The sequence below is a fragment of the Symsagittifera roscoffensis genome, chromosome 10, assembly GCF_963678635.1.
Source record: "Symsagittifera roscoffensis chromosome 10, txSymRosc1.1, whole genome shotgun sequence".
Lineage (NCBI taxonomy): Eukaryota > Metazoa > Xenacoelomorpha > Acoela > Convolutidae > Symsagittifera > Symsagittifera roscoffensis.
Window position 1 is genome coordinate 11768699 of NC_087071.1, and position 17059 is coordinate 11785757.

The window sequence follows — 17059 nt, forward strand, 5'->3', positions numbered from 1 at the left end:
TGAATGAAATGACATCAGACCCTAAAGAGACCAGAGTCACGATTCAAGACGTAGATCGTGAAAGCGCGAAATACATTAAGACCGAACGAGATGATCCTTCCTGGGCTGCCCAGGAAGGACAGCTACTCATTCCAGCTTCTAACCTCGACTTGATATCCGGTATGCGATCGACGGGGACGTCGAAGGATATTTTTGTCCGGGGAGTGGGGGTAGGACTTACCCATACTGAAAACTTGATAATAAAAAAATTGAGAATAGCAAGAGAAACAGGAGATTTAGAAGCAGAAACAGGCGAAGAACCTAAGAAACCTGACATAGGGAGGGTAGTTGAGTCGTATTTTAACCTACCAAATGAGTATTCAAGTAACATAATATTAACAGACAGTGATTTCATACTCACAAACAGAACATGTGCGATAGCAATCACTGCAGACATGGGTTTTAGGACAGCCTTAGCGGCAGATTTTAAGAGAGAATACAAAAACGTGGAATTCCTTCGGAAGCAACGACCAGGAGTAGGGGGCGTAGCAGCCTTACCTCCGGCGGCATCACAAATACCGGGAAAATACCTATGCTTCTTGGTGACGAGGGCGACAGAGAAGCAGCACGTGGACCCAGAGAACCTAGTCTTGTCTTTGACGAGGTTGAGAGATTTCCTCTTGGAAATGGACGTGAAGGAGCTCTCGCTTCCGGTGTATGATCCGAACAGAGGACGGCTGCATCCTAGGGAACTGTACGCTCTGGTACACGTGATATTCTCAGATACTAATATACAAGTATATCTGCATAAGAAATATTATTTAAGTATAGGCTGAGTGACGTGTAGGGAGGTGATAGGACAAAGACTAGGTTATGTGTTATATTATTTTTATGTGTTATGTTATTAAGATCTTGGGTAGGTAAGGGGTTAGTGACCATGAACAGCTGAATGACGATCTTAGGAATAGATCCAAAGTTTGGACTGTCCAATCTTAGGTCGAATTCCAAAATTTTAGAGACCGACTGATTTTAATAAATTTTAGGATAAACATCTTTTTATCTGAACTGTTCTTAAACAAATTTTAGCGTTTTTTAGCGATATATGTGAATATGAAACTGACAAGTGTGATATTCGTGATTTCTTTTCTAGATCCTGATTGATCATTTAAATTACTCACTTGAGTCAAATCATCGAATCGAATCAAATCAAATCTGAAAGAACAGTATGGACAATTTCAACCTGGATGAATTGATGGACCTGGCAGAGGCATATGTAGGACCGATGGTAGATGCGATCTATCGTCGGCTAATGGAACGAGACTTCGCTCTGGAGGACCCAGAGGTAGTCATGTTGCTGACCGCCCTGATCAACATCTTGGGACATGACAACCGTGGGGACCGCCCCACGGAAGTCCTGTTGATGGCAGCATATGGAGAGAGGGGAGTACTAGACCGCCCGAATAAGAGAGTGATGAGGTGGAGAAACGGGGCTCTCTCAGGGAGTGACTTGGCGAATGAGCCTGGATTGGGAAGTTTTAGGACTTACCAACCAGGGGAAATGCCTATGCCCTCCATGCCCAAACCTGGGATGACGAGAATGCATCGGGAGATGAACAGCGAGGCTGCCTCGTCTGGTTCACCACTGAGAGCAGCTGTGCCGCCAAACAGGGCGAAAGTCGAACAGAAGCTTCAGACGGACCAAACCATGCAAGATCTGGATGGGATGAAGCATGAACTGGAAAGGACGAGAAAGGAGTTAGACGAGATGACGAAGATCATGCTCACGACAGAGGAAGACCGGGACTTGTGGAAAAGGTTGTTCGAAGACTGCAACAAGAAGCAGGGTCAAGAGCTGGAGCGCTTGAGGCAGGATTACAAACAACGAACGGAACAGATGGCATTGGAAGCCGCAGTGGAGAAGGCGATACCTGCAAGGAGTAATCCTCGTGGGCAGTCCCCGATGGAGCTCTTGACGCCTCGGGAAATGAGCCAAATGACGGAAACGCGACTCCCGTTAGGATCAGGTCGATCGAGTGACGATTCCGGACCCTAGTGACACCTTGGGTGATCCAGTCGTAGAGCAAACGATGCAGAGGCTGATAGAGACAGCTGGACGACTAGTCGCCAGTAAGAATACACGAGGTTCCGGGTTGACTGCACCCTATGGGACGATCGACGACACGGGCAGAGTACAACTCTCCCAAACAGTGGTTAGACCGGGGATGAATGACGTGACGCCACTCATGGGAAGCTCGAAAACCCCAGAAAGAAGAGTTCAGAAGATGCCAGCGAAGAAAGTGTCTCGCGTAATGGACGTGCAGAAAAACAGTCAGTTGAGATACAATTTCACGAGAGTTCCGGAGACGGATCCGAGAGCTTGCTTCAATCGAGCAACTTGGAGCCCGGCAGTGAACCTGCAGCAACCACCACTGGTGACATCACATCTGATACTGGGAGACAGCGTGGTCAGAGTTTTGTCGAACTTGAGGACCTCGTGGGTAACCACGGTGATGGCCTTTGGAGGCGCGACAATAGCCCAGTTATACCGAATGGTGAAACTGATGAATCCAGGGAGGATTCCCAATGTGATGATCCTGGTTGGGACAAATGACATCTCCAAGGCTTCGGATGAGCAGGAGGCGCTGGTGGAATCAATGATGGTGTGTTTATTTACAACCACCTGGCAGAAATTCAATTGCGCGGTACTGACCGTTTGCACTGTGCCAATGAGCGCGAGGAGCCTGACAGCTGCAGGAAGAAGGCACAACGAAGGTGTCGTCAGGTGGAACAATATCTTGAGGAATCTCGCAAGCCGGAATGCCGGAAGAATGATCCTCATGGACATCGAACATGAGTTGAGAGCCATGGATCAGGCTAGACTGACCACGGACGGCATCCACTTCGATAGCATCGAAGGGCAGGCTTGGTTGAATCGAGTCTTCCAAGAGCGCTTGCATGAACTAGAAGCGGAACTCTTTGCTACTGGAGTACTGAAGGAAGAAGGAACGACGAATGACGCAGTAATCACGACCTTTGTGCCTCCTAGCCTGGAGACGCGCTTGGGGACGGTACCGGCCGCCACGAGTTATAGACAACAGAGTTCCAGCGAACCGGGTCAAAGGACAGAGGTGCAGGACCGGTTGGGAGAAGCACCGTTGAGGAGGACCATTCATCCTCGAAGAAGACTAGGACCCGTTAATCCGATCGAGGAGACGACTAGCACGTCTAGATCTGATACATGATCGGAGACGACACTTCGGAGAGATCAGAGTAACAGTAGAGAGGAGAGACGCCCGGGCAGAAGCTCCTTGATGTGATCAAGACCCATACCCTCTCCCTGGCATGTGTACAAGGAAGAGTTGATGAAACTGGATCTCCAGAGGGTGAGCTTCATCGAAGACGCAAGGAGGATGCTGAATGGAGCGAGACTGTCCGTCAGCAGGCTGTACTCGATAACCGGTGTAGACTGGCTGATAGCCGCCAGTATAAACTTTAGTTCCACAACGGCCTTAAGATTTGCTGATTTAGAGGGACTGCCCCCTAATAACACAATGGGACCGGTGAACGCGAGACCATTGCAAGATGTTAGATTGAACCATGATGAAGGCAATCGAGAGGAAAGACCAGGAAGGTTTCTGACAACGACAGCGCCGATTGGACAACATGTGAAGATGTTCAGGCAAGTGACGGCACCCTCTGGTCATGTGAAGGAGAGAGTATACCCGAAGTTAGTGAATCAGGATGGTGATGTCCAAAGGTATGGCGGACTGAAAGCGATAAAGAAAGACGAAACCATCTTCGCCGCCTATGACAAGGCAGAAATAAGGAAGGCGAAGATCATGATTGTGGCGAATTCAGAGTTCGTGCACACTTCCAAGTCTCTGTTCTGGCCAGACGTCATAATGTTGGCAGCGGTCGACCTGGATCTACTGCAGGCAGTATCCATGGCAATAGGGGTACAAAGACAAGCGGAGATGAACCCAATCACGATCGTGTTTGCTGGCATCAATGACCATCTACACAGTAGAGGTTTTCCGAGCAGACTCAGAGATCCTACAACGGCGGAGAATGCAGTATGGCCAGCAATAAAGGACATCCTTGAGTCGATGGGCGAAGTGGTGGATGCAACGAAAGAAGGGGCGTTCAACAAGATAACACCGAAGATAGTGTTCGCGTTGTCTCCGGGGTACGCATGTCTCCCAGACGGACTGAAATTCGTGTATGCGATTGTGACCTTGCTGTCAGAAAGAAGATATGATGTGATCATATCAGCCCCAAATCGCATGATAGAGATGGAGAACCTGAGGCCACTCAGGGCGGAACTACCTGCAGTGTGGTCAGATATCTCAAACGCGATGAGAGGATTCAAGGACCATGCGCTGCACATGTTAGTATTGGATGAAGTGCTGGGATTGGAACTGTCCAATTTCAGTAGACAGCTCAAATCAAAGCCGGGGATAGATGATGACCATCGAATAATCGTATCGATGTCGAACGACTTGTGGTTCCGAGCAATGGAAAAACAGGGGAGAGCGCGAAAAGAAAGAATTCACTAGAAACGAGAGCTCAACTGGAAGCGATGGTTTTGAGGACCAAGCCGGAAGCCAACCAGTGGCTACACCTGAATCCTCGAGTAGCGGCATTGGGTGCAGATGCTTTTGAGCAAGGCCCTGTGATGATCACGAAGATCCATGCTTACTTGTTGAAGGAGGTGAATCTAGCGGAGAATGCCGAAGAAAAGACCGCTGAGTTCACAAATAGAATGTGTCAAATTACCCTAGAGACCTTCTGGACCCAGGAACTGAAGGGACAGGAAGGCTTTGAGAGGACAGACAGCAGGTTGGAAGGGTTGGGAGCCGGTTGGACCGCGTCCTTCTTGGCAAAAGTCTACCCAAGAGTTTCTCATTACCTGATCAAGGAATTCCTCCAAGCAGTAGTGGAAATATCAATAGTGGAACTAATAGCCTTGTTCGTGACGTTTGGAGCACAGAGTTTTGTGAAGGGACCGGTGCTGCTGCTCACCGAAGGGATCCAGAACTTGCGGTTTGATGGACTTCTGACATTGATTGCGATTACCCACGGAAACTTGGGAGGATTAATGAGATTGACGCGTTGCCCGGAGCAGATGAAAGAGAGAGTGAGGAGCTTGGATATAAAGAAATCCACGGACTCGTGGAATAAGATAAGAGATTTGAGACATACTCTTATCCAATACCTCTTGCAACAAAATCGCTTCGGAACGGGGGAAGATGAAACGATTGAGAAAGAGGAGGATGTCAGACGATGCGTTGGAGGCATGCCCCTGCTAACCGATCTGAGCTTAGCCATGAGAACCGATCCCTTGGCGCTGATCAGAGGAGTCACGGAGTTGTGACAGTGATCTACGGACCAGCGGTCACGTTTGCGTTCCCAGACGTTAAAGTGGAAGCATATAGGAGGTCGGTGCTGCACCTGAACCTCATATCAGCGGTGGACGGTAGTGCACTGAACTGGTGTGAGCAGCGCACGTTGCGGGAACTCATGAGCGAAGATCTGTTATTTGCGAAAATATCAGAACCAGAGATGACAGTTATCAATTTTGACGATCACTTCCGTGATCGCATGAGAGAAGTAGGAGAGGACACGTCGAAGTGTTTCCGAAGCTGTGGAATCTGAGGCCCTATGACAAAACGAATGGTGAAATAACCAGAGTGCCTCGTCTCACTGCAGCATATCATAAAGTGAGAGAAGGAACGAAAGACTGGGGCGATTACGAGAAGCTACCGGAAACAATCCCAGAATTCCCTCTGATAAGAATGATGTTGCTCGGAGCAGTCTCCGTGGTACAAACTCCTAGATTGAGAGCGTTTGAGACCAATGAAAGGAGGGTGGGGAATTTCGAGGCAACGATGGACACATACTTTGTGGGAAGAAATGCCGCTGTGTTACAGTACACACGATTTGCCTACACGGATCAAGCGACGAGAAGGCGAATAAGCAACGCCGCGACTCCCAAGCCTGGAAGGTTTGATGAAGAATGGGCGGGACTAGGCTTGGCGCCTATGAGAATGAGAGGCAGGACCGAGCTGCCCGAGGCCTATTTGATCCTGACGAGTGTAAAATCGGAGATGAAGGCAATAGGAACGCTGCAAACGAGAATTTTCCTAGCACCCTTCGGCTGCGAGGAAGTCAAAGTGGTTCATGGAGAATAGGAAGATGGATCGGCCGGTACGTTGCTCATACCTAAATTCCCAGAGGAAGCCAACAATGATGAAAAAGGACCATCGAGCTCGAATAAAGATAAATCAGAAGGCGAGGACGGACAGGGAGGAAGCCGTCAAACTGAAGAACCCATGCAACAGGATCAAGCTGGTGGGGAAGACGACAGGGCATCGACAGGAGGAACATCCAGCCTGGATTTCAATATCTTCAGTGATCTTGAGATCAATGCAGATACGTTGGAAGCGACTGAGCCAGCGGATGAAGGCATCTCGACACTGGAGCCTCCGTCAGTCTTTACGGAAATGAAATGGAATTTGCCGAAGAGCAGCTCTCCTGGCAATTCAAGAAATAGCGAACAAAGAATCCTCATGGAATCACCTAGGAGGAGAAGAATAGAGGGCTCAGCTAGAGTACCTTTCTTGGGAACGTTGCCCAAAGAGGAGTGGGAAGTACATCACCGAGACCACGAGAGTAGGACGGGATGCAAATTGGACAGAGTGGCGTTCATGGAAGAAGTCTGGACAGTAGTTCAGAGCTATGGGACCCAGTACATCCTCAAAACAGGTCTCAACTGACTGTTAATGCGGGAAGTCCTTGACAAACTTGATGATTGTGAAGGGAGATTGAGTGAGTTATTGATCGACTCGGCCACTGACGAAAGTGATGCGAACTCTCCCATCAAGATGACGCCGCAGGACGATAAAGGAGAGGTGGTGTATCTGTCAAGAACCAGGAAAGGGACGATGCAATCGAAGTTGTTGATTGACAAGATTAACGAAATGAAAATGAAGTTAGGCAGCAGAGTGATGCCGAGAAGAGTAAGAAAGACGAAGGTGGATTCAGAGATATCGGTGAAAATTGCGAATTCAGCAAAGAGAAAGCGAGTCGAAGAGATCATGGATTTGGGACAAGGCGACTATCAATTGACCGGCACAGATAAGATGCTGACTGATATAACGATGGTGCCACCCATTCTCATGGCGGGGATAAAGTCAACGGGCTATAAATCCAGAAGGAGTGACCGCACTCTGACTGGAGCAACCATGGAAATGGAGATACTCAGCCAATGCAGAGAGAATACAATGAGGGACTTTAAGCCATCTCCCATGAATCACGGAAAGGGAAGTGTCGCAGGACAACTAGTACCAGTAGAATATAACCGACTGACAGTGTCGGAGACTCTGTCAATAGATGAACCCGCCGGTGGATACATGGAGATGTTGGAACACCGAAACTCGGCTAGAGGGTATTTGATGGCTTTAGAAGACAAGGGTGCCATGGAGGGTTATCTGGAAACGATGTTACAAGGCACCACCCTCAAGCAAAAGGCGTACGGGACCTTAGCGTCGTCTGAGATACAGGCAGAGACGATAGAGCAGTTGGTGAGCCTTCCATGGAAAGCAGTAGTATTACGATACTTTGAAGAAGAAATGAGGACTGCGCCGAAAAGAGGACAGAGTTGCAAGGACAGAGTTGCAATTGAGATTTGCATGGTGCCTGATGGGACTGACTCGTGAAGAGTACGATTCGGAAGAAAGGAAAAGATCAAAGGAAGAGAAGGTTTTCCTTATGACAAACCTGAGGGATCTGATGATCCAAGAGGGAGCAGCAGTAACGTTTGCGAAACGGAGAGACGCTCTCTGTTTCATTCGATTCATGATAGAACAGATCTCGGTACCAGCATTGAATACCTGTGTCAAGATGCTGAGGGAGGGCGATGCACGAGCGAAAGCCTTACTCTTATTAGCACTGCTGGATATGCATCAAAGCAAATCGATGAGGGTGAACATGAAAGAACCCGAGGAGTTAGAGCCCATGAGAAAGAAGGAGCTGAGACTCACCAAAGAATCTATGGGGACATTGCCGAAGTCCAGTGAATACTGTGGACCAATTAAAAAGAATTCGTACAGCTACGTATCCGGAGTCATAGGGATGGCGTATAACCCGTTCCTGAGTGAAGACATACGCGATTGCTTCTTCGATTACGAGCAAGCAGTGTTGCTAAGATTCTGGATGTCGAGAATTGTGACGATTAAAAGCGCTACCAATCCTCAGAATAAATTGGGATTGATCTTGGAAGAAGAGGTGACTGCACCTTCCGTACCAAAATCCAAAAAAGATTGGAGTTTGGGTTGGGATTCTCGGATGAATTGCTGAGGACGAGCTTAATGGTGGTGTGGGAATTGATGAGGCCATCATGGTGTCCTAGTCCCAACGCAGACTCAATACTGCGAGCGACACAGGACGTGCAGAGGGAATTGAATGCAGACTGTAACCTGCGTGACCTTAACATCATATATAATGGGATGACAACGGCCTCTAGAAGCAACGGGGAAGATAAAGTGGAGTTGCCTGGCTGGGAACCAGAAGACTGGTTTAAACCTGGTAGCTGTCTGGCGGAAGTCTGTGGACTGGAGGGTCACGTTTGTGGAGGTCTGGACTGTGTGAAGACCCTGGAGAAGCAACCCAAGCAATTGACGGTATTGTTTGGAAACGTAGTGATGAAAGCAAGGACGGAAACGGAACTGATAGCAGATTGTCATGGAGGAACCGATGTGAATCTAGTGACTGCACTAGGATTCTACAGCATGTTTGGTTCATTAGAGTCACTATTGAATCTAGAACAGAAACATGAGATGGTCACAGCCATCAGTGTAGAAGTGTTCCCAGGAGTTCTGCAGACTGAGCAGAAATACATAGGAAAATGGAGGGAAGCAATCGAGACGGAAATGAACATTAGGCACAGTGATGCGTATTGTAGACCATCAGGAGCACGATATTTGGTGGTTTCAACATTGGCTCCGATGTGCAAGAGCAGATACCCTGTACATTTCGTAGCTGTGGATGTGAAGAGTACGAGAACGATCGTGGATCAAGCCTTCTCAGTGCCGAAGTGCGTGAGACTAACAAGAATGTCTGAAAAATCTTATGAGTTGCTATGTAAGATGTTCTCAGCAGTTCCAGAAAGAACCAAGGAAGAGTTGGAATCGATACTGGGAAAGAAGTTCATGGGATACGTGAGCGGGAACTTCAGTGATTTTGAGAGACAGAAACAGAGAGGATCAACGGTTACGGATTACAATACAGTAGCCGAAAATGATGAAATCCACCGAGTGATGATGGAAGTAGAACCATTACTGGAAGCTTCGGGAAAACGTAATTGGAGGAGCATCATGTTGACAAATGATGAGTTTCCTTGCCACTGCTTGTTACAGACTTGGTGGTATCCCAAGCGTAGTAATCTGATGTTGATCTGGGACTCTGGAGAGCTGCTCTCCATGGGTTTGCCAGACTCATCACAGCCCATAACAATAGTGATAGTGGGAGTTATGATGGCGATACGATGGCTGGAGGCTCATGTGAGAGAAAACAACAGACAGGAAGCGCCAACGAGAGAACAGTTGCAGAAGTTGGATTGTCTAAAAGATTTAGATCTTTTTAAAACAATGTGCAGAATTCTGAACATTCCGATGGAAGTGAAAAGGATATGGGCAAGAAAACGATTGAGCTGACATGACTGCATGGTTGTACGAGTATGTTAAGAAGCATATGTCGAAGCACGGCAGATTGTACAGTGGATATCAGCTGGACATTGGAGCGGGAGCCTTCAAGCGAGCTTTCGTGACTCATCGGAATGCAGTGACCACCGCAGTGAAAAGAATTTCCAGGACTAGTGAGCGTAGTGGAAAGGAGAAGGCGGAGATGTTGAAGGAAGATTTGAAGAGAAATGTGACCTTGTGTCTCCACAACAGCTTCTGCAGGAACAGAGAATCTAACGTGGATCCCCTACCTTGTTGTAAACAGAGGGTAGAAGAGCAGAAGTGTTGGAGGACTGCTTCCAATAGCGTCAGGATAGCCAACGATGTGTTACAAGACACAGAAACCGAAAGTGGAGAGTCAGTATCACAGGAAGAAGAAATGGAACATTGACAAATGGTCGAGAAGACAAGAGGCAACAAGAAAGAAAATTAGAGGAATTTAGAAGTTTTAGAACTTATAAACGACGAAAAAGCAGAAAACAAAGAAGTGATGGAAAGAAGAAATTAAAACTCAGAATTGTTTTATGTGTGTGAAAAACTCAAGTGAGAAACCAAACAACCAAGTTGTAATTGAAAACTGAAACATTTAGTTGAGTTTGGAACATTGGAGAATTTGTTGCATTTATAAATTTGCATTTTGATTTTTAGCGAAGTGGCTTTAGGGACACTTATTATTTTTTTAGAAAGGCTTAAGAGGAAAGTATATTTAAATATTCCAGCCTGCATGATTGTTTTTAATCACTTAGGAAGACTGATCACTTTGTGGTGACATGAAAGACTTGAGCAATCTCTTGAAGAGGAGATTGTTACATTGTTCTTTCTAACCACAGAGTTTCTTAGTTTTAATGTTCAGGACAATAAACAAGCAAGATTTCCGAAGGGAAGGAGCATAGTAGGATAATTTTGGCTTGTTGGTTGGCAGGACTGTCCTGCAAACCAGCATTTTCTAAACTTAAGAGAAAAAGTTTTTAGTCAGGACATTGACATTGGAAGTCAGAAAAGACGTTTTTATCTTAGGTCAAATCCTCAGTGTGCAGATTAATGAAAGAATTTGAAGGCTGTAGTGATGTAATATGATGCCATTTGTATTCTGCAGTGAGTCGATGTGGCGTGGATAAAAGTGATTACGTGCATTTTGTAAATTCTGTTCGATGGCACTGTGCCGATTATACGAACATTGCGAGATTCAATGAGGACATTGACCGGACTGTCCGGGGAGTATGTGACATTCGACCAGAATGGCCAAAATGCAATTTCTGCAGACTTCGCATTTTTAGCAGTAAGCCTTCCGAGTTGGTGATTATTAGAAGTTAAGAACGTTAATTGAACGATTGAACAAAACGTGAAGGTTGAAGGATTTGGGAATTCAAAATTTTAAATTTTCGAAGTGATTACGTAACATTTCTGAGAAACGTCAGAAACGGCCATTTTGGCAGAAAAGCTAAAAAACAACAGAACAACATTAGCTGCGCTAACAACAACTGCGAAATCGAGATTGAAAAACGACAACGAGTTACAGAGTAACAGAGAACACTCCGATTTGCAACAATTGTGCCGCTACAATAGTTGCAAGGCCGTTGCGAACAACGGTGAAGGGTTAAAGCCTTCCGGATTAAGAAGAAATCAAGATTAACGAGCTTCATTCAGCGGATTCGTCAATCCGGAAGGGTAAAGGAACTGAAACTTTTATCCTGTTACATAAACTTTTAGCATCCTGTCATGTCCTGACCTAAATTTAATTGATATTCGGATTAGTTTTGATAAGGATGAGGAGCTAGGAGTTGGGGGGAAAGGGTTGATCCATCTTCGATGGAGATGATGATTTTTATCTACTGAACAAAAACAATAAATCAATAAATCGTAATAGCCCTGTTTTTAGGAGTGACCTCGGGGTCTGGGGATACTGAGACCCAGCCATGAGCTCATTATTTGCATGCAACCTAGTTAATTTGAGCGTTCTGGTCGAAGCCGGAGAACAGTAACGTTTTTGTCGACCCGATGTAAGAAAGACCACCGAAAGCACTGGCTTGGTAGAGACGGTCAAAAGCATGCAGAACTCTGTTTAGACGTTAGCCAGTCGTCTTAGGACTTAGTTTTGTTTTCCGTCGATATGTATCTTCCGGGCGAATGTTACAAAGTTCTACTGTCTAATAAAAAGTAACTTAACGGATTGTTCCGACCCGGTTTTTAACGGCGTTCGCGTATTTTGGGTATTTTGAGACCTAAGTATGGGGACTTTCTCCTTTCTAGAGTGGGGGGATATTTCGGTAGTAGCCTTTAAGCTGTAACGGGTCGTAGTCTCATGTCACAAGCGAACCGAATTGGCTCCGACCGTTTTGAGGTAGAAAAACACAAGAGATAGTGTCCCTGACTCTTGAGCCAATGGTTATAGGGCCTATTTTTCTCAAGCCTCATATGTGACCGCAGTGGACGAATGTTACACGATCAGACTTCTTCTTTTTTTCAAGATTTTGCGTTCTTGTTCTTGCTCGGTTGTGCCATTCTGCCAGACTGACACAGCACAACCTTCCGGCGACGTAAAAAAGAACGATTAAAGGCCTTATTGACGAAAAATTATTGCGAAGGAGGGTCGGAATATTCTAGAATTTTTATTTTTAAAATTTCGATTGGAAGAAGAATATTTCTCAGAAATACAAAAAAGGCCATTTTGACTGGAAAAGACGAAAAATCAGAACAACGACAAATATTGTGAAAAACAGTCGTACAAGAGGCGGATGAAACGAAGCCTCTTATCGTGGCAATAACACACGATAAGAACGTTAGCTGTGAATATTAGTGGAGAAGGAGGCTTCAGTGGGGGAAGAAATATACCACGGAAGCCTCCCGGGACACAAATTGTAAGAGATAAGAGCGTTATCTCAGGAATATCACGGGAGCGGAGGCTTGGTCCCCCAGAGACTGTTCTATGTGAAGGGACTGTATAAACTTATTTTATAGCTGTCATAATGTCTGGAATGTCATAGATCTCTTAATTGACACCGTTATTGTTTGATATTTCAGAGTATGAGTAGCTAGATAGAGGAAAGGGTCAATCCATCTCCAATGGATTTAATATAGAACTGTCACACAAAAACATATTAAAATAGGTTGTTCGAGCCGTGTTTTTAATGACAATCACGTAGTCTGAGGATCCGAGACTCAGCTATGTGGTTGTGTTCGCATGCAAACGAAAGCTGATCAAAAGTCGTTTGACTGATGGCCTAAAAATGGTAACTTTTTACTTTGCCTTAGACAGACCAGAAAATCAACTGGCAAGGTCGAGACAGTGAAAAACGAGTAGAATTAAGGTAACTGACGCCTGCCAGTCGTTAATAGGTACTTTTTCTACGCTCCGTCGCTGTGTAGTATTTGGGCGAATGTTACAGGTCTTATTCAACGATTTGATGATGTACTCTTTGAAATTTTCGTCTGCGGTACCATCGTATTGCTTCAGTCTGAAGGCACTCGCAAGTACCTTGTATGCAGTCATTTTGTCGCGAAACTTGACTAAAAACGTTCTTGGTCGGATCGACTCAGGTCTGAATTTTCCCATACGTGTTGCTGATGTTATTGCTTCTTTTTGTATTTCGAGATGTTCCATGATTGAAATCATGGCTTTTATCGCCTCATAATTATTTTTAGTTTTATATACCCGTTTGTTTCATTGTATATCTGTAAATACGTTTTGTTGTTTAAAACTGTGCTCTGGAAAAGGCAGAAGCAACAGAAACCCTTTTCATTTAAATACGTTAGGGTTAGGTGGGAAGTCATGAGCCCGCTTGTCCCAAGGTCCCGGGACCAAAAACAATTAAAGAGAAAGCGTAAAACCAAACAAAAATAGTGTATAACCAAGAAAAAGCCAAAAATAAATTTATTTGAAAACAAAAAAGTACAAAAAACAGTAAAAAAATCCAAAAAAGACCAAAAACAGTAAAAAACATAAAGTGACAGTTTATATGTTATTTCCGGACGAGATGTGATCTGACCTTCCTATTTGTTGTTGTTTCAGATTGATTTATATCGTTTCTGATAGAAAGATTGTGTGTTTTGGTGAAGGGTTGGATACCCTCCCTCGAGTGTAATTTGAGTGTTTAAGCACGTTAATGGTGATTTTGCCGGTGACCGGAGGGTAGAGTGGCAAGCTGATCCGATTGTACCCTCCATCGATTACAAATTTCCGAGTTAAGGGCCTTAATTCGGGTATTTTGGTGCAAAGGAGGGTATAGTACTATTCATTAACGACTATTAATAGGTTATTATCCTAATTATATATTACTTATTTCCTATTTAGACCCAAGAAACACCCAAATTTCGTCGGAAATTACCGATTTTCGACCAAACTGTAGACCCCCAAGTTTTTGGATATCCGAGCTTTTCCGAACAGCAAAAAGCTTTTATTTAGGGAGTAGCTACGTAGTTCGATCCCCCTAACTAAAGAAACCGCGTGAGAAATGACTCAGTAAAAGTTAGAAAAAACGAAAATTTTTCGATCAAAATTTTGATAATTTTCTGAATTTTGTCAATCTGTTTTGGGGATCGAGTTTTTGAGTTTTTTGAGTTAGAGCAAAAAAATTTTTTGCGTTAGAAGCGTGCTAGCATAACGTGCTCGGTTACTAGAGAAATTTTTGGGTAACCCTCCGAGTAGCTCCGTGGATAGAGCTAACGACTTAAGGTTTGGAAAAGGAAGGAATCGGAGGGTCCAAACTTGATAGTTATTGGCCAAATTTTTGTTCCTAAACCAATTTTGGTCCGGTTTTTTGCATTATTCCAGTGCCGTACAGGGCTACTACGCTCATTTCAATTACTTTTAGGCACTTTCGACCGGAGTTGCGGAAAAAATCTTTCAGAACCTATATAGGTGGTGAAAAAAGGCCATTTTGACGAACTTGTTTTTGGCGATTTCTCAAAGACTAGTCATCCGATTGGGATAATTTTGGTACCGTAAGTCGACGTTTTTCACCATTTTTCCGGATCGCAACCGTTTTTGGGTTAATTATTTCGGAAAAGGAAAATTTTTCAGAATTTGTTGGTTCAGAGGGTCCAAATCACGAGGAACCCTCCGAGCGGCATAACATTTTAATAAAATCACCTTTTACCCTACTGGGAAGGTTGACCGAGTCAGCCAACCTAGTTTTAAGCCAGGTAGACCGCTTTCAGAGGCTTTACTGCGGTGATATAACCCTTTTTCTTGATTTTTGGGGAACCCTCCGAAGTGACCCTCCGGAGTCAGCTAAACCCCTTAGCAACCCTCCTTAGTGGAAAATTTCCACGAGATCGTCCTAAGAAGTTAAAACAGCCCCCCATAGAGCTTTCAGCTCGTTTTGACGCTTTTTGAAACTAGTAGAAGAACCTTCTAGTAGAAGACCCTCCTTAGTAAAGTTAGGGTGACCCTCCGAGGTAACTTGGGTGACTAAGGTACCCTCCGAAGTAACCCTCCGAGGTAGGCTAAGTGTCTTAATAACCCTCCGAAATAACCAACCGGAGTGTCTTAAACCTTCTAACAACCTTCCTTGTTAGAAACTTGAAGAAACCTTCTGTGCCGATTTGGGAAACGGAAAATATCTATTTAATTAGGATCATATTAGGATATTAGGCGTGCTTATCAGGATCATAGAAACCCATTTTGACCCGGAAATTCGTGATCAACTTTGGATTCTAGATTGGGTGTATCAGAAGTACCCGAACAAAGAAAATTTTTTTTGACTGTGATTTTGGTTGTGTGGTTGCCTTGAGCTACTTAATAGGAAAATTCGGGCAACCCGGGAACAAATAAAGGAAGACCTCGGTGAGTGTTTTAAGCAAATACATACTCACTTGAGAAGAAAAGTTGTTCCCTACTCTCGTGCACTTGGAGCAGTCCGGGTGTGGGAGAGCTTTTTTATAGACTTTACAAATTTTCGATCAGAGGTTACCTTGAGCTACTTAGTAGGACAGCTCGAGCAATCGCAGGACACCTAAAAGAAGACCTCGGTGGGTGTATTAGGCAAATACACACCCACTTGAGAAGACTGTGTCCTGGGCTTCGTTCTTTCGGATCGTTCCGATTGAGGGAAGTCTTTTTCTTTAAGACTAAGTTTTATTTATCTATTTTTGAATCATCACTGCTTTTTACCAAAGATTGTTTGATTTTAACAAAGCAGTGATTTGATAAGAGTGTGGCCGTAAATTGATACTGACGAAAGGTCGCTGTCACCTGTAGGATATTCTTATCTGATTATCGATTGTGTTTTGTGTGTCGATTATATCTTGTGAAAATTTTGTGATACTGTTATACTATACAACAGGGTTGAGTTAGCATTATATCAATACTGAGTAGACCCTGTGTGTAACTTTAGCTTAGTCACTAGTTTTGTCGTTAAGAAATCTAAGAGACATTTTGATACTAACGTAATCGAGTAGGCAGCGTTGAGTAATTTAATTAGATCCTGTTTGTGGTACGTTTGCATTGCCATCGAATTACGAATATTTTCATTTTGTTAAAAAGTATGCAGCGTAGGGACTCACTAGGATCGACTACTAAGATTCCCAGGCTAAGCAAGGGAAGCACGCGGAAATTTAGAACCAGGCGTAGCCAAACCTCGTTTAGCAGCGCTTCCGACGCGTTTGCTGAAGACGAATCGATTAAAGGTCAACCTGATCTTTCAGTGACCGAAATGAAACTAAGGTGGGAGAAAAACCACGATGGAAATCAAGGGCGGAGCGCCGAGGTCCAGCCCGCGAGCGAAACGCTAGTGGACCCCTTTGACGAAGGGGAGCGAACGCTCCTTCGACCCGACTTTGAGCCAGACGAGGACCTCGAGCGGGAGGAGGTCGAGAGGACAGAGGAGACCTCGGAGCGTCCCGAGGTCGAGCCTCGGGAGGAAGTGCTGTACAAGGGAATGTCCAAGTCGGAGACTAAGAGCAATAAGTGGAGAAGAGAACCTTCACATCCGACAAGTACACACTCATCTTTGGCCAAGCAGTGCAACAACGCGATGATGTCGAGTATGAGTCCGAGTGAAGAGCAAACGGTCTCGAAGGCAAAGAAAAGTTGGAAGTCTTTGTACGATGAGCGCATGGCGTCACTACAGGCCGAAGGTCTATCCTCTAGTTACGACCAACCGGAAATAACCCATCCGGATGTGAACTTCACACCGTGCCCGAGGAATGACATGAGCAGGAAGGCGTCCTCTACATCGCCGACCAGGCCTATGTCAGATGGGATAACGATGGGAGCGTCATCAACGTTCGACAGATTGATGACGTCGATGCACAAGCAAAAAGGCGGTGCGTCATCAAGCACCAGGCTACAGCCGCAGTTGACCTCGTCTTCTCTGGGGCTAACCCCGCCATTGGGGGCA